Consider the following 25,145-nt stretch of genomic DNA (forward strand, 5'->3'; position numbering starts at 1 on the left):
ACTATGCACATGACGGGTGCTCACCATCATTAGCTGTTAGAGAAACACAAATTAAAGCTGCAGCGAGGAGCCACCACACACCTACCAGGACAGCCACGGTGGAAAGCAGACAGGACCAAATGCTAGCATGGAGGCGAGAAGTACATACTGTTGGTGGAAATTTAAGTTGGCAAGCCACTCCCAACAACGTTGGCACTTAGAGAAAAATGGAAACATAAAACACTATATGACTCTGAAACCGTATGTACTTCTAGGCACTTAGCCCTGCACTGGTACAGAGTTCTACCTCTACTTGTCCTTGTTAGTTTTGGGTTTTTTTGTTGTTTTTTTTTTTTTTGTTTTGTTTGTTTTTTTTTTTTTTTTTTGTCAACTTGACACAAAGCTAGAGTATTTTGAGAGAAGAGGCAACCTCAATTGAAAAAATATACACACCAGATTAGCCTATGTGCCAATCAAGAAAAACCTGTGGGACATTTTCTTGATTAATGATTGAGGTGGGAGGGGAGGGCCCAGCTCACTCTGGATGGTGCCACCCCTGCCCGATACTGGGTTTTAGGAGAAAGCAGACTGAGCAAGCCATGAGGAGAGAGCAAGCCAATAAGTGGAATTCTTCCATGGTCTCTACTTCAGTTCCTGCTTTGAGTTTCTGCCTTGACTTCCCTTCATGATGGTCTACCATTGAGACAAATGCGCTAAATGAACCTTTCCCTACTCAAGGTGCTTTGGGTCAATGTTTTTTATCACCTCAATAGAAATCCTAAAGCAAGGACAGCACAGTTACAGTAACCAAAGATTAGAAACAGCTTTCACGTCCTCGGATGGGTGGATGGTTCAAAAGCTGTGGCGCACTCGTATTTTGGAGTGTAACAGAGACATGAAAGGCAGGATTGACTGGCACTTGCTGCAGCATGATCAATCTGCAGAGAATTATATTGAGGGGAAAAGCCAACTTCAAAAGCTACCTGTTGTTTGGCTCTAGTTATATAAGTCTTGAAATGACATATAGAAATGGAGAATGGGGTGGGGGGGCTACTAGGAGTGAGAGGAGGAAAGGCATGTGTTTGTGTGTGTGTGTACACGCGTGTACATGCCATAGGGCAGCAGGAAAGATCCTGTGGAAATACCCTATCTTGCCTAGATGACTTGAAACATCCTAAAGAGCAGGATGCAGGTATGTTGTGCATTTTACATATTTTCCCAGTGGGAGAAATGGAAGGCCTTTTGCCTTTCATTTATGCATTATTTCTTGCAGCTAGATATTGTGCATATTTTCACAACCATGTAAAAATGAAAGCTCTATTTTTCAAAACGAAAACTGAAGAGCTCAAATCCAGTTCAGCCATTTCACACTGAAGCCTCCGAGCTCCTGGTCTCCAGCTTCCTATTGCCGGTTTCACTTTTCACTGTAGAATGGGAGGCTTTTCCAGAATTTTACCTTGATTAGCAATTCCAGGGTGGAAACACCTGAGCCTGAGTGCCTGTACCAGATCATTGGCATGCCTCACACCACACTTCGACTGCCCTGGAAGGAGGTGAATGGACAGAGTCCCAAGGGACAATGAAGGTGTAACTTGAGAAAGATTCTCTACAAAATATAGTGGTACGATGGTTGAGAGAGAGGGCTGAGGAGGCGCTCAGTTCCACTGCAAGGCCAAGAACAAAGAGGAAGAGCAGCAACCCGGTCCAAATGTTCAGAGAAGCAGTAAAAGCAAGATTGTTCAAGGACATTCAGTTTTCATCCCAGATTGTTAGGTTTGGTTTGTTTATTTTGAGACAGGTCTCAACAGGTAACCCTGGCTGCCCTGGAACTTGAGGAGGTCCTCCCGCCTCAAGCTTCTGAGTGCTGGGATTGCAGATGTGCACCACCCTGCCTGAGAACATTTCTTGCAAGAAGAAAGCCAGCATGGACCCGGGAAACCAGAGAATACTTAGACAGGAATGAAGGCAGTCAGGGTAGACAACATTCTTACCTAGGAATGAAGGCAATCTGGGTAGACCACATTCTTTCTTAAGAGTGGAGGGAGTAGGCATAGACTGTATTCTTACTTATTTATGTGAGGAGAGCCTGTGGAAATTGACCAAAATAGAGAATATTAAGGTTCAGATGAGCTATGTGAGCTTGTGGGGGGGAGTACAAGTGTGAGTGTATGTCAGTGTATGTATGAGTGTATGTGTATGTGTGAGTGAGTCTTTGTGAGAATGTGTGAGAGAGACAATATTTCAATGTGTGTGTGTGTATGAGTGTGTGTGTATGAGTGAGTGAGTGTGTATGAGAAGGTAGCTCAGTAAGAGCTCCTCGTGAAGCTAAGGACCTGAATTTGGTCTTCAGTACCCAAGTAAAAAAGTCAGGTGTGGTAGTGTGCACTTGTAATCCAGGGCTGGGGAGGGAGAACACTGGGACTTGCTAGTCAGCCAGCCTGGCCTCATTAGCTAGCCTTGGGTTCTGGTGAGAGACCCTGTCTCAAAAAACAAAGTACATGGCACTTGAGGAAGAACGACACCAGACGTTGTTCTCTGAGTTTCTCAGTGTGCACACACACACCTGTGCACATCGGATCACCCACACCCACAGATGTGGGGATGGAGGGAAGGAGGAGAGAGAGAGTCAGTTCTGTCGTGGTATCTTGGTATGTCAGAGCGGAAGAGCAACTATGACCTTCCTGGAGATGGATCAGCATCGTCGGAGGAAGTGCCCACGGGTCTGAAAGCACAGAGGAAGCATCATCTATTAACAGCGGCTGGGAAATCGGCTCACAGCCAAGAAACAGGTGGCAGCTTTAGAGACTGGAGAGCGGTCGGAAACTAGAGGGTACTTGCCTTATGGGCGAGCATTATGGACTCCTTTAGTGTACCCTATATAAATAGCCCATAATGGGAGCATAATTTCGAAAATGGAGACATGGATGGCATAATTGGAACAGAAAGGGCGGTGCACCCGGGCAGAAGGAGCTCTCAAGACATGGGGTGGGGCACGTCTGGGGATATTCGCTTCACTGAAGTGGGTCTCTGCTTCCCTGAATTGATGCCAAAATATTTTCTTCTAAGAGCGAAGTATCACCTTGAGCTTCATGGAAATGTGTAAGCTGTTGGTGAAGCATGGGCAAATGCAAAGGAAAATCACAAACACTAATCCTAAAAAAAAAAAGGGGGGGGGGACCTTTCAAATGGAGAATCCAGCAGGTGAGAGCTCCCTCCCAGAATGATCCTAGGCTCCACTCAGGACAGCAGCGAGCTGCTCATCTATCTTCCTGGTCAGGAGGGTTCCCAGGGCTTCTGGAAACAGGCTTCTCTGCAGGGATTTGATGTGAAGCCTGTAACAGAGTTAGGATGAGAAGTTGGCGAAAGGAACGTGCGGAGAGGAGGAGGGCTGGGATAAAGGCAGCAGGTGCAATCCTGAGGCCTAAATTTGAATATAGTGTTGCAGACTAGCCAAATGCGTTTGCGGAACTGGTTGGCTCAGGACACACAGAAGGGCCCAGCAGAAGGGGATCTGATAAAATCCACAAGAGCAGGGAGGAAACAATTTTTTATCAGGTCGCCGTACAGGCTGGTGCCACCCATTCAGACTCACTTATGTGGGACAGAAACATCCAGAAAGAGCGTGGGGCTTGTCACCAAAAGACAGGCACACAGGCCTCTGCCACCTGGATCTGCAGCACCTGACCATTTGCTGACACCGTCACGGCTGCAGTTTTCCTCTCTGGGGCAGGACTTCTAGTGACCTCTGTGGTGATGACCGGAGGAGAGTAAATGTCTTGCATCCTGTGGTTGACATTCTGTTGCGGGAACTTGTGTGAGACACACTGACTCAGGCTAGGAACAGTCACTGTCCTACCAGAACCAAAGCCTGAAAGAGGACACTCTCCTACGGCTCAGCTTGGTGAAGTACTCGGCAGTTTGGCGTCTGAGTGTTTGCCGCCAGCGCAGTAACAGCAGGATGGTTATGGTCCTTCATCGTGGGTTCTCCGTGTACATTTGATAAACTCATTAGGGAAGAAACACAAAATTAAGGGAGGAGGGCTCTACTGTGTGTGTGTGCAATATGATACAATTCTAATGGATTTCACATTCAACTCTTGATGTCCCGGCAGCCACGATAGAATGGTAAGTGTGTTGAATTACTTATTTCTAATCGTCTGGAAGAACATACCCAGCCCTGCACAGATTCGAGAGCAAACTGGTGATGAGCACTGTGCTAGCTTCTAAAGTAATTCTGCAGCAAATATAGCAATGACTTTCTGGTGGCCGTTTCTTGGGGCTCGGGGCAGAACTCAGTGGTAAAGAGCATGCATAGAAGATGTCCCCTGTGCTGTTCTCCACAAGGAACCAGCATGATATCTTCGAGCTCAATTCAGAATCTTCTGCCCTTCGGAAGACAGAGTGATGGAGTCTCCTTGGTTTTTAGTGATCCAGCGGAGAGCTCAGAGCAGACTGTGACACATTATCACCTTTGCGTGGCAGCTGATTCTGACTGCTGACTGTGAACTGGTAGAAAGAGAGTTGTAATCTAGAGCTAGTGAGGGTCCTGAAAGGGCACATGCTTTCAAGTTGCTCCCAGTACTGATGTGTGCAGCCTGACGTTTGAGAGCCAGGGGAGCCCAGGATGATGGTGTGGACCTGGAATCCCAGTACTCAGAAGGCTGAGATAGGAGGATTTCAAATCAAAGCCTGCCTGGGCTGCAAAACAAGATCCAGTCTCAAAAGCAACGACAAAGGACTGGGGAGGTTGACTAGGTATCATGGTTCAACCCGTCATCCCAGCTTTTGGGAAGCAGAGGCAGGAGAATGACCTGTCATCTTTAGCTATATAGGGAACTTAAAGCCAGCCTCCTCTACAGGAGACATTATCTCAAAAAATACAAAGTCAAAACAAACACAAACTGCCAAAAGCTGAGGCTGTGGCTCACAGGCTTTGATTCCCAGAACGGCAAAGCAAAACACACCACCACCATCCTTCCACAGATTGCCGTCTTAGCAAATGAGTTAGCACTTAGCTAGATCCCCATCCCAGGACCACAAAACATATATTCTTGGTTGCAAACCTTTCCAAGAAGACAAACAAAGCCCTCAGTTCCTTAGAACACACCCACCTGCCTTTGATGAGCTCTGGCGCCCAATTTTTCCGCAGTCTCCCAAGCATGAGATAAGATGTTTGGGCAGTTCTGCCCTTGGGAATTTGGGCCCTGGAAAACTTAAGCTCCTTCATGCCTGGGGCAATGCAGTCATTCCATTCCCTCATCTCCCTCATCTCTGCGGGCTCCTTCCCCCACCCCCATCCACTCTGCCACAGGCACCCTCATCCTTCATCTTCCAAATCCCCTTCATCTTGTGACTTCCACTTACAACTCGCCTCATGTGGAAAGACTTCTTTCCCTAGACACAAACTTCCATGAGGTTCTCTTGCCATGGGCGCTCTCCTGATCCTCCCCAGGACTTTCTGTTCGCCAGCATCTGCCTGCATTCCATTGTAAGTTCTAGAAAGGCAGATGCTCTTTTCCCCACTGCCTCTGGCACTCAGGATAGAGCCTGGCTCCCTGTAGATGTCTAATCAGTGTTTATCGAATGGTTGAAAGATTCTCTGGCTTGCCAGAGTGCATGCCTGAGAAGACTGCGGGCCAGAGAACTTTCACCTAAAGCTCCTTGTAGAGAGAGCCAGTCCCAGGAATAAAGTAACATGAGTGTACTGATCCTTCATGAAGTTTCTGGCACTGAGCTAAGTGCTCTCCATCCATTGTCTAGGTCAGTCCTCATCAGATGGCTGTGAGGTCATTTCCAAAATACGTGCCATCTTAGAGTTCTTACTTTCCCACACCCTCTCCACAGTCTGCCAGCTCCACCCACAAAATACATCCCTTCCTGACCTCTTCTCTACAGCACTGTAGGCAGCCACATGACGACCAAATGCCTTCCACCCTCAGCCTCTGTGTTAGCTGCCTTTCTCACACCATGGCAAAATACCTGACAAAATCAGCTCAAAGGAAGAGTGACTGCTTTGGGCTCATGTCTGAGGGAATATGGTCCATCATAGTAGGAAAGTCACAGTAGTGGTGACTTTTGGGTCACATAGGTGGCTCATGGCTATGGCAGCAAGAGCACATGGCAGTCGGCTGATGTCTCAGGAGACCAGAAGCAGGTTTAGGCTGTAAGTCCCAAGGTCTGCACCCAGCAACCCACATCCAGCTGGACCTCACTTCACAAAGGGTCCACAATCTCCCCCAAACAGTGTCACTACCTGAAGGCCAAATGTTCAAAGAACACAAGAGACTTTCCACGTGCAAACTATATACAACAGCCCCTCAAAATTTCCCCCCACCAATGGCCAGAGAGATAGTTTATTTATTTAAGAATTTTATCTTTGTGTATTGTTTGTGTGTGTGGTCAGTGCCTGTATGTGTGTGTGTGTGTGTGTGTGTGTTCACACAGAGTGGCATGACTTTGGAGGTCACAGAACCGCCTTGGATGCCTATCTTCACCTCATTTGAGGCAGCTTCTCTTTGTAGTTTATCACTGTATAAACCAAACTAGCTTCTGGAAATTATGTCTCTGTCTTCCATTCTGACAGAGGAGCACTGGGCTTAGACACTTACTATCACACCTGGCTTTTGTGTGGGGTCTTGGGATTTGAACTCAGGTCCTCAGGCTTGTAAAGCAGGTGCTTTATCTACTGAGACATCTCCCCAGCCCTGGAGATGTCTTCAAAATATAAAACACAGCCATGGGTAGTGGTTTATGCCTGTAATTCCATCACTCAGGAACTGAGGCAAGAGAATAGTTGTAAAATGAAGGACAGCCTGGTGCTATATGGTGAGTTTCTAGCTCAGCCTTGCACTGCAGGTATGGCCCTGTTTCAAAAACAAAAACAAGTAAACAAACAAACAAACAAACAAAAACCTAACAAAAAGAAAACAACAAAAGCCAGGTCAGATTGTCATTCCTGTGTCTACAGTCTTTCCAGCCCTTCCAGCACTCGGTGCTAAGCCATGACCTTGAGATCCCCCAGCTCTGGCCTGCACCCAGTTCTCTCCTTTCCCCACTCCTTGTACCGTCTTTACGTGCTGGCTCCTTCACCTCTACTCCCTTTGTTCCTGCTCTTGAGGCTTAGCCAGAGCGGGCCCCTGGATGCTTGCTCTGTCTCTGCGAGTTCCAGCATCAGGCGTGTCTTGCTCTTTTGTGCCACAAGCACACGGGTCATTGTCTGGAACATTCTTCCCACTTGCTCACAACTCAGATACAGGTCCTGGCACAGCTAGCTCATCCTTGTCGTTCTGATCTTGTCCCGACGGCCTCTTTTTCAGAGAGGCCACCCCAGTTCACCCCTTAGGTAACTGCCTTAGGCCTACAGTGTGCCCCTTTTTCTTTATAGTTTTTAATCACTCTTCATAGCTTCCTTCACAGTTAGGGTTCTATTCCTGTGAAGCGACACCATGACCATGGCGACTCTTACACGGAAAACATTTAATTGGGACTGGCGTACGGCTCAGAGGTTTGCTCCGTTATTTATCGTCATGGCCGGAAGCCGGAGAGGCTGATGTGAGTTCTGCAACTGGATCCACGGGCAGCAGGCTGAGAACTGACTTAAGCTTCTGAGACCTCAAAGTTCATTCTCTAGAGACACACTTCCTCCAACAAGGCCACACCTACTCCAACAACGCCACACCTCCTACTAGTGCTACACCCCGTGGACCAAGTTTTCAAATACAGGAGTCTCTGGGGGACATTCCTGTTCAAACCACCACGCTCTCCTACCTAGTCTCTAACTGCCCGCTCGCCTCACTAGCATGTTGTCTCCTACCTGAGTTACCGTCAACCCCTACGACTTCCTCTGCCACATTTGTCTCCACGTTTTTTCAATATGCCGAATCACCTGAGTATTACACGCTGCTTGAGTTAATGACGAACATTCCTTTTTCAGCTATGATACCTGACACTTAGGGCTCTCTGAGCCCACACATTTTAGAAATTACCGAACCAGGAGTCGCCCACATGCAGCCTGCCTCCAGAAATTCTGTTCATCCTTAAAGTCCCTGCTTCCTATTTCTGAGGCATTCAGTGCCCAGTCCTCTCTAGTTTGTTTTTCAAGACAAGGTTTCTCTCTGTAGCCCAGGTCTGACTTGAAACTTGCTCTGGAGACCAGACCGACTTTGAACACAGAGATTCACCTGCCTCTGCCTCCCAGGTGCTGGAATTAAAGGCGCGTGCCACCACACCTGGCTTGTATTTATGATTCTTAGAAGGGGAGGCCTGGGTAGCTTCCTTCCATGATGGCTCATGTCCCCCAGATAAAATGGGAAGGTCCTAAGGGCCACACCTGCCACCCAACCCAAGTGAGCAGACACTCTGGCCGCTCCAACTGGGCCCACGGGAGCAGCGCTCACACAGCCCTGTTCCTGGGGCTCAGCTGGGGAGAACATTGTGCTCCCTGCTTTGGAGGCACAGCTGAAGAGATGGTTCTGTGTGCAAATGCGTCTTGACTGCAATTTGATGTGTACCCAGGATTCTCTTCAGCATGCCTTCTAAGAGCCCGAGGTCATGCACAAAGCAGGGAGCATGAGAGGCCCCCAGAGTGTGAACCACTGCCTGGGTCTATATGGGCCAAACAGGAAGAGCAGACCATGCCCCTCCGCCTCAGCTTACTTCTCCATAAAATGGCCACAGGAAGCCCCACTACACAGCTCCTGGGTGGTCATTTGCCAGATGAGAAAGCTGAGGCGGCATCAGGCAGAAGGAGAGCCAGTCCCAGCCTTCCTTCTGAAGCTGAAAACATATGTGCAGTTGCAGGTATCTGAAAAGTATTAATACCCTACCCTGAGTGCTTGCATTCAGTATACCTGCTCAGCTGTTATCTTTATGACGTCTGACAGATCTCAGAAAGCCATAGCCCTGTTATTGTAATTATTTTCACAACGATAATGAGGCAGATGATAGCCAAACACTGTAAGGTACAGTAGAGGTACACTGTCATGTATTAATGAGTAACTGTCATATTTCAACTTGCCCACTAATATTAAATCCACATGGGAATCTCTGTCCACTCCTTGCTTCTCCCATAGAATGGCAGAGGTCCTCCCTGCTCTGCCTGCCTTCCCGAGCTCTGGGCTTACCAGTGACCTGTTATAGGATGAAGGTCATCCTACTGGAAGGTAGCATCGTAACTTGTTCCCCTGGTGGATGCCATTAGTTTCTACCTAATGCTTTTCTGAAGAAGAGCTGGCTTTCCCAGAAAGCCTGCTTTCCAGAATGTGGGAGACAGTTCTAGCACCATCTAGCATAGTCCGCTAGTCTTAGAGCAGTGTGGTCTAATTGTATCCTTAAGAAACATGGACCTGAGTTATCTGAAGGCGCACAACTACCCATAAGAGGCCTGGGCTCCCCGCTAAGTCGCTGTTCACTGTAGACCTTGCCTTCTCTGGGAGAGATCTCAGAAGGACAGGACCACAGTTCAGAAATCAGCCCACAGAGAACAATATCTCCACAAAGCTAAGGGGCAGATGCCCAAGCTGTCAGGGAGAGAGCCCGGCTTCCTGAAGGAACTGATTGTGCTCGCTCTGAGGCTGAAGGGCCACAATTACTCCTGTCCATCCATGCCCTGTCTGCCCCAGAGGCTGAATGTGCCACAGACCAGCCCCTCAGCCAGCGCTCTATCGGCAGCTTCAGGCCCAGCACGCGATGGCCTCCCGACCTCCACACGCCAGGCCTTGTCTTGCTCAATTCTCCACTTATTGTGCCATTTAGCAGCAAGAGAAGAGCCATGGCCTGCCCTGGGGAGTGTCTGTGGCAAGAGCAAGCACTGAATTGATTTTCAAGATTAACTCTCATCCCCAGCTGGGAGGCAGCGTGCCCCAGAACTGAGCAATCTTCCTGGGTCTCCTCCTGTTTCAGAAAGCTCTCTCTCTGGGTTAGGTGTCTGGCGAGGCTGGATGGGTGGGTCTTGGAAGGGCTTTCCCTGACACTATCAGGTAAAGCCTTCACACGTGTGCCCAAGCAGACGCCAAGGGAGCTGCTAGTAAGATCTCACCCTCTGAGTGTTTCTCTTTGCTGTGTGATCCTAGCAAACATCTCCTTTTTGAAGCTTAGGCTTCCCCTCTGAAAACAATCAACACCTCCCTACCAGGGAAGGCTTGGGAAATTAGAGATACTTTTCATGAACTGCCTGGCCCAATAAAGTTTCAGTAAAATGACTAATGACCATTACATAATCTCCACTCCCTTCAAGTAACCCATCTCACCCACGGTTATTTTCTCCAAATATTTGGAGAACTATTTCTGGATTATTTCCATTTTCATCAGCAGTTATATAAAGGAATAGGGAGCTCTTGGAAGATAGAAGCAAAAAGACTGCCTCGTGTCCAAGGCCAGCAAGGTCAGTGGGGGGCTACAAATTCAGACACTGCCTTGGAAAACTAAGAATTAGCAAATAAGCAAAGCAACAATGACAGCAAACCCATAAGATAACGAGAAGCCAATGAAATAACTTTGACAAAGGAAATTCTGTTGTTTCCCTTGCCGGGAACTTCCTCCCGACAGTTCTACCCCTTCGTCATTCATCATTGTCTTCGTCACCAAATGCACCTGCCCATCCATATTTATTTATATATTTCTTTATCATAGGGTCTATACTAGCTCAACTTCCCTATGCAGCAAGGATGCCCTCGATGTTCGTATTCTCTTCCCTTACCTCTCAAGCGCTAAGACGGCAGGGATGAACCACCACACCCAGTTTATGTGATGCTGAGGATTGAGCCCAGGGACTTACGCGCTGTAGGCAAGCACCCTACCAACAGAACTCTATTCCTTGGTTCCCGCTTTACTTTTAAACAGTCACTCGTCATCCAGGCCTCCAGAAGAGATCTAGAGATTATGCGTATCCATCTTGTAGACCAATGTCAAAGTTCTTCCTCGGTACAGTTCAACCTCTCGGAATTACCCATGTGCCCTTTGGCATAGGATCCCTGCCCCCGTCTTAGTTTTAGTTGTATGATATTGGTTGAGAGCCAATGAATGCTGTTGGGGCCATGTATAAATTTTTTTTTTGTTCATCACAGATAGGTCCCTGGTAATAGACAGAAGAAATGATTCCACCCAAGTCTAGATGGGTGAATTAATGAGTCTATTGGGCTGACTTCCAGGACCATTAGTGAGCTGTCAAGGGCACAAGGGTCACTCAAAGGCAGCTGCGTCACTGACAACTCCAGGCCCACAGGAGTGATGGCTCCTGACAACTGAATCCCTGGAGCTTGCAGCACAGTTTGCAGTCAGAAGAGCCTCCTCTCCCTGGAACTGTCTGCTGTTTTCATCACCTTGGGGAGGGGCCTTGTGATTCTTATAAACTCTCTGAGCTTGCTGGACTTTGTAACTTTCATCAGCATCTCAAGTCTTAAGAACCTTCCTTCTGCTAGGAGGCAGCTTCGACTCAGGAAATGGCCACACAATGTGCCCTTGGTGTTAGCCACGTCTACCTTCTCTGTCACAGCACACTTACCTTGCACGAGCCTGTTTTCCTAGTCACCACCTGTCACCTAGTCCTCAGTGATATGACTCCGCTGGACCCTGACTAGAGATGCAGAGCCCGGGGCACATCCAGCCCCGTACATCCAGGCCCCGTGTTCTAGCTAGCTTCTTTGTTGCCATGACAGAAACACCAACCAAAAGCACCTCGGGGACGAAAGTGTTCATTTTAATGTACACTTCCACATCACAAGTTCATCATCGAGAGAATTCTGGGCAGGAGCTGAAGGCAGTGACCATGGAGAATGTTGCTGACCCCTTGCTCACCACGGCTTGCTCAGTTTACCTTCTTACACAATCCAGGGTCACTAGCCTGGTGTGGTACCATCCGGAGTGGGCTGGGCCCTCCCACATCAATAATTAGTCAAGAAAACGCCACACCGGCTTATCAACGGGCCAATCTGATAGAAGCAATGCCTCAACTGAAGTTCCCTCTTCCATGATGACTCTGGTTGGCATCGAGTCAACAAAAACTATCGACAAAAACTACTCGGCTCAACCAGCCAAGCAGAACCTCTAAGGATGAGACTCAGAACTTGCCTATCTGTCGTTATGCCTAAAGAAGTTTGAGGGCCACTTAAGGGTACAGCAAGAAGGAGTTTTGTCTGTGGGGAGGAGAGCAAAAGCACCCGAGTAGAGCAATCTGCCATACAGAAGCACTTGCTACTTGTGAAGTACCCCATGATTTCGAGAGAAAAGGCCTATTTCTTAGTCATCATTTCTTAGCATATAGCACCGTGCAGCAGAAAATGGGCACCAAATACTCAGGCTGCGCCTATATTTCAATCTGATGGGCAAAGGAGGTAGAACTTGATTTGCCCTTGAATGTTGCCAGAAGGAATTTAGATGTACACTACTACGGATTCCTCAATAGCTGCGTGATCCATTATTGTTTTTCTAAAAAGGTGCACGGATGTGCCTACTCACCTCAGCAAGAGAGAGAGCAGCAATGGACCAAAGAAGCAATTGTATTCAAGACCCATCTGAAGAAGCAAGGGGTCTATTGCAGCTACTTATGGATGTGTGGATGGCGGATGAAACATGGGATAACTTACGGCTGCATTCTCCAAAGCCCACCCCAGAATGGGCGATGACTCAGGAGAGCTGCGATATTGGAGTCCCTTCCACAGCTTGCAGGCGGCGGCACCGTAGAGTCTGCTCTCCCTGCCCGGCCAGCTTCTGCTGCTTGTATAACCTCAGAAGAGCTCGGTGATAATGTTGAAAGCTCATGCATTTCCTAAGTTTTGCCAGCTTCTGACCTCCCCTGAATGGAGACTGTTTCGAACAGGAGGGAGCAGGCTGCACATCATGGAGAAAAGGTTTGTGGAGAGCTGGGTCGACGGCTCAGTCAGCAAACTGCCTGCTGGGTAAACATGAGGATCTGAGTTCAGATCCACGGAACCTAAGGAGAGAGCAGGGCATGGGAGCACATGCCTGTAACCCCAGTACTGGAGGTGGGGACATGCGGATCTCTAAAGGTCACTGGCCAGCCAGCTTAGCTCAGCCAATAAGCATCAAGTTCAGTGAGAGACCTTGTATCACAAAGGAAAGGTGGGGAGCGAAGGAAAATACTTGACAGGCTCAACAAATGCACATGCACCCCACATCCATAAATACACACTTATCAATGTACATATCACACCCCTAGTGGTAAGTTGAAAGAAAATGGCCCCAAAGGGAGAGGCACTATTAAAAGGTGTGACCTTGTTGGAGTATGTGACATACTTCCTCCAACATGTATGATGTGTATATGCTCAAGTCACATCCGGTGAGAGAGGCCACTTCCTGTTGCCTGTGAGCCAAGATGGAAGAACTCCCATCTCCCTCTGTAGAACTATGTCTGCCTGCATGCTGCCTTGTTTCTTGCCATGACCATAACAGACTAAACCTCTGCACAAGCCAGCACAATGAAATGTTTTCCTTTATAAGAGTTGCCGTGGTCATGGAGTCTCTTCACAGCAATAGAAACCCTAACTAAGACACATGCACACGTACACACAGTGAGGTAAATTTGGACAGCAGAAAGATAGATGGTGTAAAGAAAGTAATATTTAGACTCATTATGTGCCTGGGAGTCTATATGTCTTTATATAATCATAGTCTAATCTTCTCAACTATCTTAAGTAGCAATTACTAGTTCCGTCTTCATAAAAATTGTTGCACCAAGTTGAATAATGTTTCCTGTTTCCCGGAGCTGCTGAACAGAGCCCATCTTCAAGCTGGAGTCTGACTAATTTAAGCTTAGCATCCTGGCTCTCTCCTTTGTTTCTTTCCCAATGCATGTTTGTGTGGTTCTTGTATTTAAGAAAGCATATCTATATAAATCAAGTTCTACCAGGGCATATAAAAGAAAAAGATCTATCAGGAGGTGGGGTTTAAAAGGAGATGTGATGTTGCAGAAGCTCGAAGATGGCATTTGCCCCTTGACATGGGGGTGATGTTTGGGATTGACCCAGAAAGACTGCATTGGGGAGGGAGGGGGAGGAGGCATCTACCCTGGCAGCAACATCACAAATAACTGCATGGAGGAACGTGTATTCCAGATTGACTGCAGCAGCTGCTGAGGCCCCCGTAAGGGAAGGAAACAGGGACTTAGAATACGGCCACTGGGTATCATTTTATAGTTCCCCTATCATACTCTGCACCCCTGGGAACTGGGGGCGAAAGAACACGGTGGGGCTTGTTGAGATTGAAATGGCCCAATGTCAGCTGCTTAGGGATTAAAGGGAGTGTTTTATGATTGGGACGGCCGACTCTGAGGCTCCAAGTCCAGAAGGAAGTTGGGATTGAGCAGGAGAACAGGAAGGATGTCCCAGAAAGCACAGTATGTATGTAGAAGAGCAATTGAGCTAATATTTCTCTGTCTCTGTCTCTGTCTCTGTCTCTGTTTCTCTCTCTCCCTCTCTGTCTCTCTGTCTCTCTCTGTCTCTCTGTCTCTCTCTGTTTCTCTCTATCTATCTATCTGTATATATATATATATATATATATATATATATATAGTCTCTTACTAAGAAGGAGGAAACATTCTTCAAAACCTCCAAATTGCTAATATTTCTCTGTCTCTCTCTGTCTCTGTCTCTCTCTGTTTCTCTCTCTCTCTATCTATCTGTCTCTCTCTCTCTCTCTCTCTCTATATATATATATATATATGTCCCAGAAAGCACAGTATGTATGTAGAAGAGCAATTGAGCTAATATTTCTCTGTCTCTGTCTCTGTCTCTGTCTCTGTTTCTCTCTCTCCCTCTCTGTCTCTCTGTCTCTCTCTGTCTCTCTGTCTCTCTCTGTTTCTCTCTATCTATCTATCTGTATATATATATATATGTATATATATATATATATATATAGTCTCTTACTAAGAAGGAGGAAACATTCTTCAAAACCTCCAAATTCCCTCTCTTGTCCCTCTCATTAGCTAGAATTAGGTCACATCACCACCAAGCAGAACAGAAGGAAGAGGTCCCATTGATTGACATCAACTAGGGTAGAGGAGATGGTGAGACTCCGCTGAGTACTCCTGCATGGGGAAAAGGGGGGAATCCCACATCTGCTGGCCATGCCCTTCTGTGCTGTTAGATGTCCTTCAGTCCCGAGTCACTCACTGCCACTTTCTCTTTACAAACAAGAAGCCAGAAGCCCTGGGAGATGGGCCCTGGCCCAGGGTCCCACAGCACTGCTCCGAAGTCCCCGATCTTTCTACTACTGCTCACTGCAGAATCTCAGAGCAGAGTGCAAAGGCAGATGCTGTGCCCAAAGAGGGGATTAGGAGTGTTCAATGGCCTCCAGTTCTTTGAAGTGTTACATGCTTGGTTGGCTTCCGTGAAGCCCTTTAGGACTGAAGACTGAAAGCAGCAGTTGAAAGCAAAAAAAAAAAAAAAAAAAAAAAAAGACCAAAAACCAAACCAAGAAAAAAAAAAACTCACAAAAAAACAAAATCCTTCAACAGAACCAATAGGATTAAGGAGGGTGGGTAATGTAACAGACATTGAAGGCTCAGTGAAAAGGCCCATGCTGGGCCTGGGAATACAGCTCAGTTGACAAAGTGCTTGTCCACAACACACTGGTTTCTACCCGCCCAGAGCCTCATAAAACTGGGCACGGTGACACACATCTGTAATCTCAGCACTTGGGAGGTGGAGGCTGGAGGATCAGAAATTGAAGTTATCCTCACAGTGAGCCTGGGTTTCGTGAGATCCTGTCTTGAAAAGGTCCCAAGGCTTGAGTAGTAAGGGCTGGGTACTTTTATTATTATTTTCTTTGTTATATTAACCGAATAAAGACACTGTTGTCGGCCTACCAGCTGACCCAAAAGGAGCACAGCCTCCCCCCCCCCCCATCATTCTACATAAAGTGGGAACTTGGTGGAACTGTGTCTTCACCTTTGTGGGCATCATAGGGTAGGGAATCTTGGCGGCAGCAGCCAGAAGAGTGATCATCTGGTCCTTCTGAAATGGGGTCGGGGGGGGGGGGTGTCAGGAAGCACTGAAGCCAAGCTGTTTGTTTTGAGTCAGTAGCAGAGACTTGAACCAAGTCTCTCATCTTTCAGACCATTGACCCCCTCCTCTGAACATGCTATCTTGTAGTTGACAACCGAAAGTGACCACTACAGGTGTGATGGCCTACGCTCATAATTCCCGCACTCAGGGAGCAGAGGCAGGGGAATTACTGCTTATTTATTAGTCAAGGTCAGCCTGGTCTGCATAGCAAATTCCAAGTCAGCAAAACCTGCATCGTGCAACACCCATCTCAAAGTAAATAATTAACTACGGAACGTCCCTAAATAAATAAATAAGTCGCCGTGGAACACAGACGTGTTTTCCTAAGAGAATTCCAGCCCGCTGCCATTGCTCTTCCCAGGGAAGCAAGCAGGCTCGCGGTGTCCCTGAAGAGCTGGCGGTTGACTCTTTTCAAAATCGACAAGGATAGAACTTTCTCCATGGCTCTGCCTCGCCCTTGCCACAGCAGGGTCTACAGAGATTATGTGTCACCATTTACTCTACGGGCTACTCCCCGGGCTGTGCCAGCAGTGTCCCCTTCCCTGCAGCAACCTGACACCTCACTGCAGTTTTGCTCTTTAGCCACTTAATCCCCACTCCATATTAATAACCTGGGGCTAAACCATCAGGAGTCCTTGAGGTTGGAACCATGGAGGCAGAAGTGGCCTGGAGTGACAGCTGCTCTTTATTTAGGGCAAAGGTGATTATAATTTATAAAGAGCAATGAACTAGTTTGGGAGCTGACGGAGGCAAAAACCAAGAGACTGGGAAGATTTGAGAGGATCCCGGATCTTGGATTCTAAGGCGTAGAAAACAGAGGCAGCTCTGCTGACCTCCCATCCCAAGTGGCAATGGTCTTGTCTGACTTTGACTCATATTTAAGTCTCAGGGACCAAAATCAAACTACACAGTGTGAGCTCTCAGAGCATACCTGAATTCCAGGCCCGTGGGACTCCAGGCTGGTTCAACAGCAGAAGGCAAGGAGCGTGATTGAAATCCCAGAACACATTTCCCAACGCCAACAAGATGCCATCGGAATGCCTGGTACTGAGTCCAAGGAGGGGGTGGCAGGAGGGCATGGACATACTTATACTCGCATCTTCTTCACTAGAACATCTCTAACGACTGCTCCTGAAGTCATGCTTTTACCGGGCTCCTGGTTCGTTGTAGACCTCCCTCTGCCGCTCTCCGTAGCTGATCATGTCTCATGATGAGAGATCCAGGTTGTATCTCTCCTGTGATCCACAGAGGGCGCAAGCTTGTCATCCTCTGACAGTCCTTGAATTCTGCAGACTCCTGGCTGTCTCACCCTGTTCCGTGCATCGTCACCCTCTGAATATCTGAAACATGGGACGTAGGTGGGAAATATTTGTCTGCTCTGTCAATGTTTGTAAATCCCCAGGCACCCCCTATTACATGTGGAAGGATGTCCAGACTACTAAAGGTGGCTAGCAAATGCCCTTTAGAGTTAGTACTTGCCTCACCTCAGGCTCTGAGACTTCTCCCATAATGCATTCTAATGATCTTTGGCTCCTCCACATCCTCTTCCACAGGGTCCAGTGCAGAGCTGGTATTCAGTGAAAGATATTTAAGTAAACAAATAAGTACAAACTCCAAAACACCATTAACACGTGGATACGATGAGTCCATACAACAGAGAAAAGGACAGCTAAATCGGTGACTAGGCTACGGCGAAGATGGTAGGTTCTAGAGCTGAGAAACCGGGATGGGAATACCAACTCCCTCGGGAGCTGAATGCACGGAGAACTGGTTTCCCCAAACATTCAGTTGAGAGAGAACCTGCTTCATTGATGGTTGTGTAGAATTAAAAAACAACACAGTTCCCGTGAATCTGGAGCCTAATGGCTGTCACAGCTAAGTACTCAATAAGCGATAGTTAATGTTCTTACCAATCGGAAACCGAATCCATTCTTAGGGGAGTATTTATAACTCTACTGACTGCAGCTGAATGTCAGGAGGTGACGGTGGCACAGAACTTGCAAGTAGATGCCTCCAGTTCCCATGAGGAGTCCAAGTCCTCCCTTTATGACGTTTCTGCCAACGCCAGGCTAGAGCAGTTTCGCCCAGGGAGATGCCGTCAAGGCAGAAGGCACAGAGTGTAGGTTCCCATGTCTCAGGCGCAAGACCTGCACCAGAGTTTGTTCCCTCATTACTTAGTGTCTGAGCCTTGAAGAAAACATGTAAATTATGCAGAAAGGCACCATATTGTCGCAGGCAAATGAGACCTTCATTATCCCTGTGTGAGCATGGCTTAGCCAACAGAGCAGAGAGAAACAGTCAACCCTTCAAGGTCTGGCGGCACAGATGGGTGCTCAGAAAGGTTCCAGGGACCCTCAGAGCAGGGCCAAATGCTGTCATTACTCGAGTGATTAACACATGGCCAGGCACGTGGTGTGTCCCTAATGATTCTGCTTCTCTCCAGCCTTCTCTAGAGGAAGTAGCTCATCTGTCCTCTATGTTCATTGCTGCACCCTGAAAACACTCAGCCCGCATCTCAGGGCTTAGCAATATCCTTGCCCACCCCCACTGCTCTTAATAGGAAGGCCCATTCCCATGTGCTCCAAATACCTTCCTGCCACCATGTGTCAATATCCATTTATAACATTATCTCCTCCAGGATTCCCATGTATCAATCCACTTCCTTCACTGGGTTTACTGGAGATCATAGTAACCCCTGTCTATCACAAAGCCCTCACTCACCTTTGGCTGAATGCTGGCATTTGTTTATTGTCTTACTCTCTACCCCACTTCTGCTGCTACCAAGATCTTTGAGAAAAGATTGTTCCAGCAACTCACTCTCTAGAATATCGTTTTTCTCTTAAGACAAAATCTCATGTAGGCCAGGCAAGTTTCAAACTCACTGAGTAGCGAAGGCTGGCCTTGAACTCCTGATATTCCTGCCTCTGCCTCTCCACCATTGGATTACAAAGGAGCACCGCCCCGTCACAGTCTGGCTCTACCCGAGTCACTGGCTTTCTCTTCATTCCAGAAGCTCTCATTCACGACCACATCGCGTGCCTGCCAAGATCTACCTCTAGCATGTTAACCTCACAGCACTGTAAATCTAACGATAACAATCTTTCATTCTCCCGTCCCTCTCCACCACCAATGCCCCCCCCCAAGTCCCACACTTCATTTCTTCTGCCGCTACTCATGGGAAAGGTCTCCACATAGAAGTTCTCCCCAGACCTGGTAGAAGCCCTGGCAGGTCTGCTCACCCCCACCCCCAACTCTTGCATACTGACATTGACTCTGAAAGTGCACACACAATTCAGCAACCCTCCTTTTGTTCTCTTACCCTCTCTCTGAAGTTGCCTCCTCAATGCCAGATCTAATAAACTTTTAAAATTTCACCTTCACTGACTTTCCTGGGGTATTTGACAAGGCTGGACACATCCTTCTTAGAACTTTGTCCTTTGAACTTGTCCTTGAGTTCCTCTATCTCGACTACATTCATCTTTGCAAGTAACATTCTCTGCTCTTTTGTTTGAGCTCATTTCTTACATGCCAGTCTTCTAATGGGGTCAGCCCTCCAGTCTCTGTTTCCCTCACATAGTGGCTTGGGGCTTGGCTTTCCTCACACTTATTCATGTGGCTTCTCTTCTATCTTTGTCCATGTTATACTCTCAAATCCTCCAGACCCCTGCCTTGAGCTTCCAAGGCATGTATTCAGCCACACATGGAAATGTCCATCTTGATGGAGGCTCTCCATTGCTTAAGTCCCTGTGTCTTCTGTTTCAACCATCTTCACTGTGCTGACTAGCTTTACGCCAACTTGACATAGTCTGGAGTTATCTTGGAGAAGAGAACCTGAACTGAGAAAGAAGATCAGGATACAAGCAAGTCTGTAGAGCATTTTCTTAATTGCTGATTGATGCAGGAGGGTCAACCCCATTGATGGGCAGTGCCACCCCTGGAGAGTCTTGGGTGCCATGAGAAGAAAGCTGAGCAAGTCATGAGGAACAAGCCAGTAAGCAGCATCCCTCCGTGGTCTCTACATCAGCTCCTGCCTCCAGGTTCCTGCCCTGTTTGAGTTCCTCTATTGACTTCCTTCAGGGATGAACAGTGATATGGAAGTGGAGAAACAAACCCTTTCCTCCCCAAGTTGCTTTTTGCCATGGTGTTTCATCACGGCAATAGAAACTCAACTGAGAAATCCACTCTGCTCCTCTCTTACTTAGAGCCCTCCATCTATTTGAGGGAGGCTCAGACACATGAGCCACGATCTGACCTAGTAGTTGGTTGGTTGGTTGGTTGGTTGGTTGGTTGGTTGGTTGGTTGGTTGGTTTTCTGACTTAGACAAGTGAGCAGTGAGATTCCCCACAACAGGAGAATGTCAAGTTACTGATCCTACAGTGTGAAAGAACTCTTCTTCCAAAAGAGGAGCTCACTCTGGAATGAAGGAGACTGGTACCAAAAAACCCACCAAAGAGCCTGCTGGCCATCAATCAGAACTGAGAGGTGATCTCTCAGGGAAGCACATTCTTTTAGGGAATTCTGTCTAATGTGGAAGATGTACTTCGAGTGCCTGTCTATTAAGCTCTGGGATTTGAGAAGGGAAGCACCATCCTGGATAGCATTTGGACAACTGCTCGCACCCCAGTCCTGCCTGCTTACCTGACTGATGTGGCAGGAAGAAAGAAAGATTCATGTTTGTAAATGGAAATCACAGTAACTAGAGGATCCAGGTGTGGGGTTGCTGACCGGTAATCTCAGCACTTAGAGGCCAGCCTGGGCTATATAGCAATTTTCAAACCTGCGAGGGCTACATAACAAGACCCTGCCTCAAAAAAACAAAATCAAACCTAAAAAGTAGACAGAGCCAATAGGCTCTACAGACAAGACACACACTAGAAAGATCAGCCTTTTAGTTTCCAAATCTGTTTCCTCGAAGAATTCTGTGTGTGTGTGTGTGTTTACATATGTTTTCCTATATGAGTACATGTGAATGTTTGTATACATGTCTGAAGAGACCATCATGAATGTAAGGTATTCTTTTTTAAAAAAAATATTTATTTATTTATTTATTTATTTATTATGTATACAATATTCTGTCTGTGTGTATGCCTATACGCCAGAAGAGGGCACCAGACCCCATTAGAGATGGTTGTGAGCCACCATGTGGTTGCTGGGAATCGAACTCAGGACCTTTGGAAGAGCAGGCAATGCTCTTAACCTCTGAGCTACCTCTCCAGCCCTAAGGTATTCTTTTAAATTGCTTTCCACCTTATTTATCGCAGCATGATCTGTCTTTCTGAACCAAGAACTCACTGATTTGGCTACACTGTCTGGCAGTGAGTTCTTGGGATCCATGTGTCTCCATATCCCAGTGACATGATGATGCAGGGATTAGGTGGATGAGGACATGGGAGGTTAGAGGACGTCATAGTTCTCATAGGGCCAAATGTCTCATACATGACGGAGCTGAAATCAAAGCTCTTACCACCCCTCCCAACCACCTTCTCATCAAGTTCTTAGCTCATGCCCATGGCTGGCTTGTAGCACCACTTCCTCTCTCATATAGGGAACACTTGGCACATGTTCTGTACACTCTGGCAACACTGGATCCATAGGAACCTGGCTGCTGAAGGACCTTTTGAGCCTCATTTTATAAACAAGCATGCTAAGGCTTGTGAAAGCATTCGAAACCGACAGTCACTTCTTACCCAAGTTGACATATTCCAGAACCCATGTTCTGCATAGGGTACCATATACCTCCGAAAGGGCAGGTTTGATTTTCTGTCTCATACAGTGGAAAGTTTTGGTTGGAAGAAGAGCCTCGTGTTTGAAACCGTGTTATCTGTGGTCTGGTGATGGTATTTCCCCTTAGAGCTACGTTCTGGGCACAAGGTTTCACAGCCCCGAGCCTCCGTTTCCTGATGCTTAGACAGAGCCTGGCCGAGACACTTTAGTGGAATGCTGGGAGTGTTAGATTTAAAAAGGCAATGAAAGCACCATGCCAACTTTTACCTGCGTGTAGAGGGGAGATGATGGTTATAATTGTGCTTGACTCAGAACGGATAAAATGAACCTCACAGAGATGAAGCGACTGCAGTCGTCACAGAGTGACGTTCATTAAACCAGGAACGAAGCCCAGATGTCCCTAGGCAGAGGTCCATGTGCCTTTTGCTCGGTGGCCAAGAACCATTATCTTGCAAGGGTAAGTCTCTGCCAGTACCACGTGCCTCCCCTGCTCCTACACACCTTAGCTTTCCCTCCTCCTGCCCTCCCAGATCATTCAAGGCCCCTTGACATTCAGGGTAAAAATCTTTTTCCATCTTCCCTCAGCTTAACCGTTGAATTAAGTGGTTTTATTCCGTTAAGAAGTACTACCCAAAATGAGCAGTTTGGAGAGAGGCAGCATGAGGCTGCTCGGGCCTGCTTGTCAAGAGCCCGGGTGCCCTTGCTAATGAACATCGTTTGGGAGCTGGCTGGGATTAAGCCATTATCTGTGTGATCTTCATATGACCCTTCAAAGCCCCAAATTTATACATTCCAATTCTCTGTCTAACTAGACAGGCCATGCAACTCCTCTCCCCTTTGCTACCGTTTCCCTTCCATCTCCAGGGCCCATTACACAGCAATTTCATTCTCTCAAATTTCATTTTCACTTTCAAAGTAAATGCCACTTGTGAAGCAAGCTACATAGTCATTGGATCCCTATCTGCTAAATTATTCCTGAACTTGATCTTTTGGGGCCCCACTCTCGCTGACCTAAATCCTTCTCTGTCTTCTACCATTTCTCCTTTCTCTCTGAAGGCAGCCATTGTGGCTTCGTTGCCCGGAGAAGTTGATCTGGAATCATGTATCTGTTAGCCCAGTTGCAGACTTATCTTTCTTGTCTGAATTAGCCAGTGCGATCTTTTTTCTGAACGCCAGACAGAGCTGATTGTCCTGGATGAGAACCAGCGGTCGGGGCTTCAGCCCCATTGAGGCGTCCTTCACAGATGATCCTTTTTTGAACTAAGATCCAAGTCCTTAGGCACATCTAAATGCAAGAATTGTCTCTATGTACAGTTTCTAAAAAGTCCTTGGCTCTCTTGGGAAGGTGGTTCATGAGTCCCAACTCAGATCTCTTCTGCCCCCAACCCATCTCATATCGTGTGCCTGATACAGACCCTGGGCCTTTCTGCCTGGCGTTGTCAGCTGTAGACAGAACACGTGATACGAGAAAACAATCCCAGACTAGCAAAGAGCAAGGATATATAATTGCATTCAGTAGTAGCAGCTAAGAGCTTCTACAGTGCAACCATGGCTGCTAATGCATGGTAAAAATGACCCCACAAAGAGGCCAAGAGCCCTGCTACATTCCACATAGTGTGTTCAGACACTCTGGGGCTGGAATGCTGGGTTGGGTTTTAAGTTCCCCAAATCCAAAGGACATGACCACATATATATTCTGAAGGGTCTAATCTACATGGGAAGCAGAAAAAGACAAGATCTCCTGTTAAACTGGGAGCGTGGGGATCATGGGAGAGGGCAGAAGGGGAGGGGGAAAAGGGGGAGGGGAGCAGAGAAAAATATATAGCTCAGTAAAAATAAATTCTGAAGGGAGTAGCCAAGCTTGTGCAGAGACCAGAGTTTGCGAAGGATGGCTAAAGGAGCTGGCGTGTTTACCCTGGGATGGAGACTGTAAATGGGATATGCTGCCTGGAAAAGTGTGTCTCACTCTCCTGTTTTACAAATTAGAAATCTGAGACTTAGCACAGACCCAGGGAATAACCAGAGTGAGCTTCTTAAAGAACAAGTGAGATCATTTTGTTTTGCCATCTAAAACCCTCCGATGACTTTGCCACTGCTCCTGGAATAAAGGGTCAGCCCCAAGCCTTGCCTGCCACCCCAAATATCTCAAATAGTAGCCTAACCTTCCTGGGTTAAGGAGAGGATCAGCTAAGCTGCACCAATCAAGAGGCAACCCCCACCCTTCCAATACCAAGGCAGAAATTGATTCTATTAGAATTGATGACTGTAAGTTGGTACTCAAACCAGGTTGTGAGAAGGCCCAGGTAGTAATTACCATAAGCTGATATTCAGAAACATATCTGTGCATGAAGTGGAGATCACCTATTTCATCTACACGATGACGAGAAACAAGAGCAGCCTGGAGCCAAAAGTACCAATGACAACAATGTGCATCGCAGAGAAGAATTATAACACCATTGTGCAGATGGCATCCGCCACATGGAAGTCCATGGAGCCCACTACATTGTATTATAAATAAAAAAAAAAGTTAGAATGACAAGAAAAATAAAATCAGAGACAAATGCTTGAGGGTGGGCAAGAAGCCTCTACTATCACCTCCCTGACCGCAGGTGACTCTTGAGTATGGTCACTTGGCAGTCTTAACTAAGCATTAGCACCATGGGAGCATGCGCAAACTGTCGGAAGGCTGCACCTATTGGGGAGCTTTGCCCCAGCTCGGTCCTTTGCGTGTTCATTCACAGAACTCAGCACCCCTTATTTGATGCCAAGACTCTGTCTATCTTTCTTCTCCCTGCCTGCCTACAAAACCGTGTTCTCCATAAGGGCAGGAATCTCAGCCTATTCAGCTAAGTTTATGAGTTCTAGTCCTGCTTAACAACGAACGTATCATCAAATAGAGTAGCTTAAAATAATAAGCCCTGATCCCACCACCGCTCCATGGGTCACAGACTCAGAAGCAGCTTTGCTAGGCCGGTCTCGATCTCTTTGTGTGGCTATAGGCACAGTTACTGAAGTCTTGGCTGGGGCCATAACTCTGCTGTATTCCAAAATGACTCCCACATGGGAGCAGGCTGTAGCTGGGAAACCTCAGCCTCTTCCTACAGGGTCCCCTTCCCCAAGCCTTGAAGTGCCCTTCCCCCAGCCACCCAAACAAACACAAGGCAGAAGTCACAGTGTCTTTAATGAACTAGCCATGGAAGGTGCACATTGTTAGTTAAAAAACAAAATTATAACTATAATTGCTATTTTTACTTATAATTCTAACGTTAGCAGCAAGTTTCATCTGAAAGAAGAAGCAGTAACATAATCAGGAAAATTCCCAAAGGATAATGCAAGTGTAATCTGGACAAGTATTAAGTGTGTTTGCAAACATAACAAAGGAATGCTTTAAGTGTTTGTGTGTGAGTGTGTGTGTGTGTGTGT

General features: G+C 47.2%; 1 long non-coding RNA gene across 2 annotated transcripts in view; it reads right to left on the reverse strand.

Moving 5' to 3' along the window:
• The window catches only part of LOC119826909, a 42,618-nt gene extending 25,121 nt beyond the window's left edge, over positions 1 to 17,497 (reverse strand). The window contains exons 1-2 of one of the 2 annotated variants that reach the window (XR_006020931.1): positions 16,930 to 17,497; positions 12,561 to 12,868 (exon numbers count right to left, since the gene is read on the reverse strand). This is a non-coding gene — a long non-coding RNA (uncharacterized LOC119826909). The remainder of the gene's footprint in view (positions 1 to 12,560; positions 12,869 to 16,929) is intronic. The other variant, XR_005287487.1, reaches the window with a different exon arrangement.
• Between the last annotated feature and the right edge of the window lie 7,648 nt (positions 17,498 to 25,145).

The sequence above is a fragment of the Arvicola amphibius genome, chromosome 11 (genome assembly GCF_903992535.2).
Source record: "Arvicola amphibius chromosome 11, mArvAmp1.2, whole genome shotgun sequence".
Classification (NCBI taxonomy): domain Eukaryota; kingdom Metazoa; phylum Chordata; class Mammalia; order Rodentia; family Cricetidae; genus Arvicola; species Arvicola amphibius.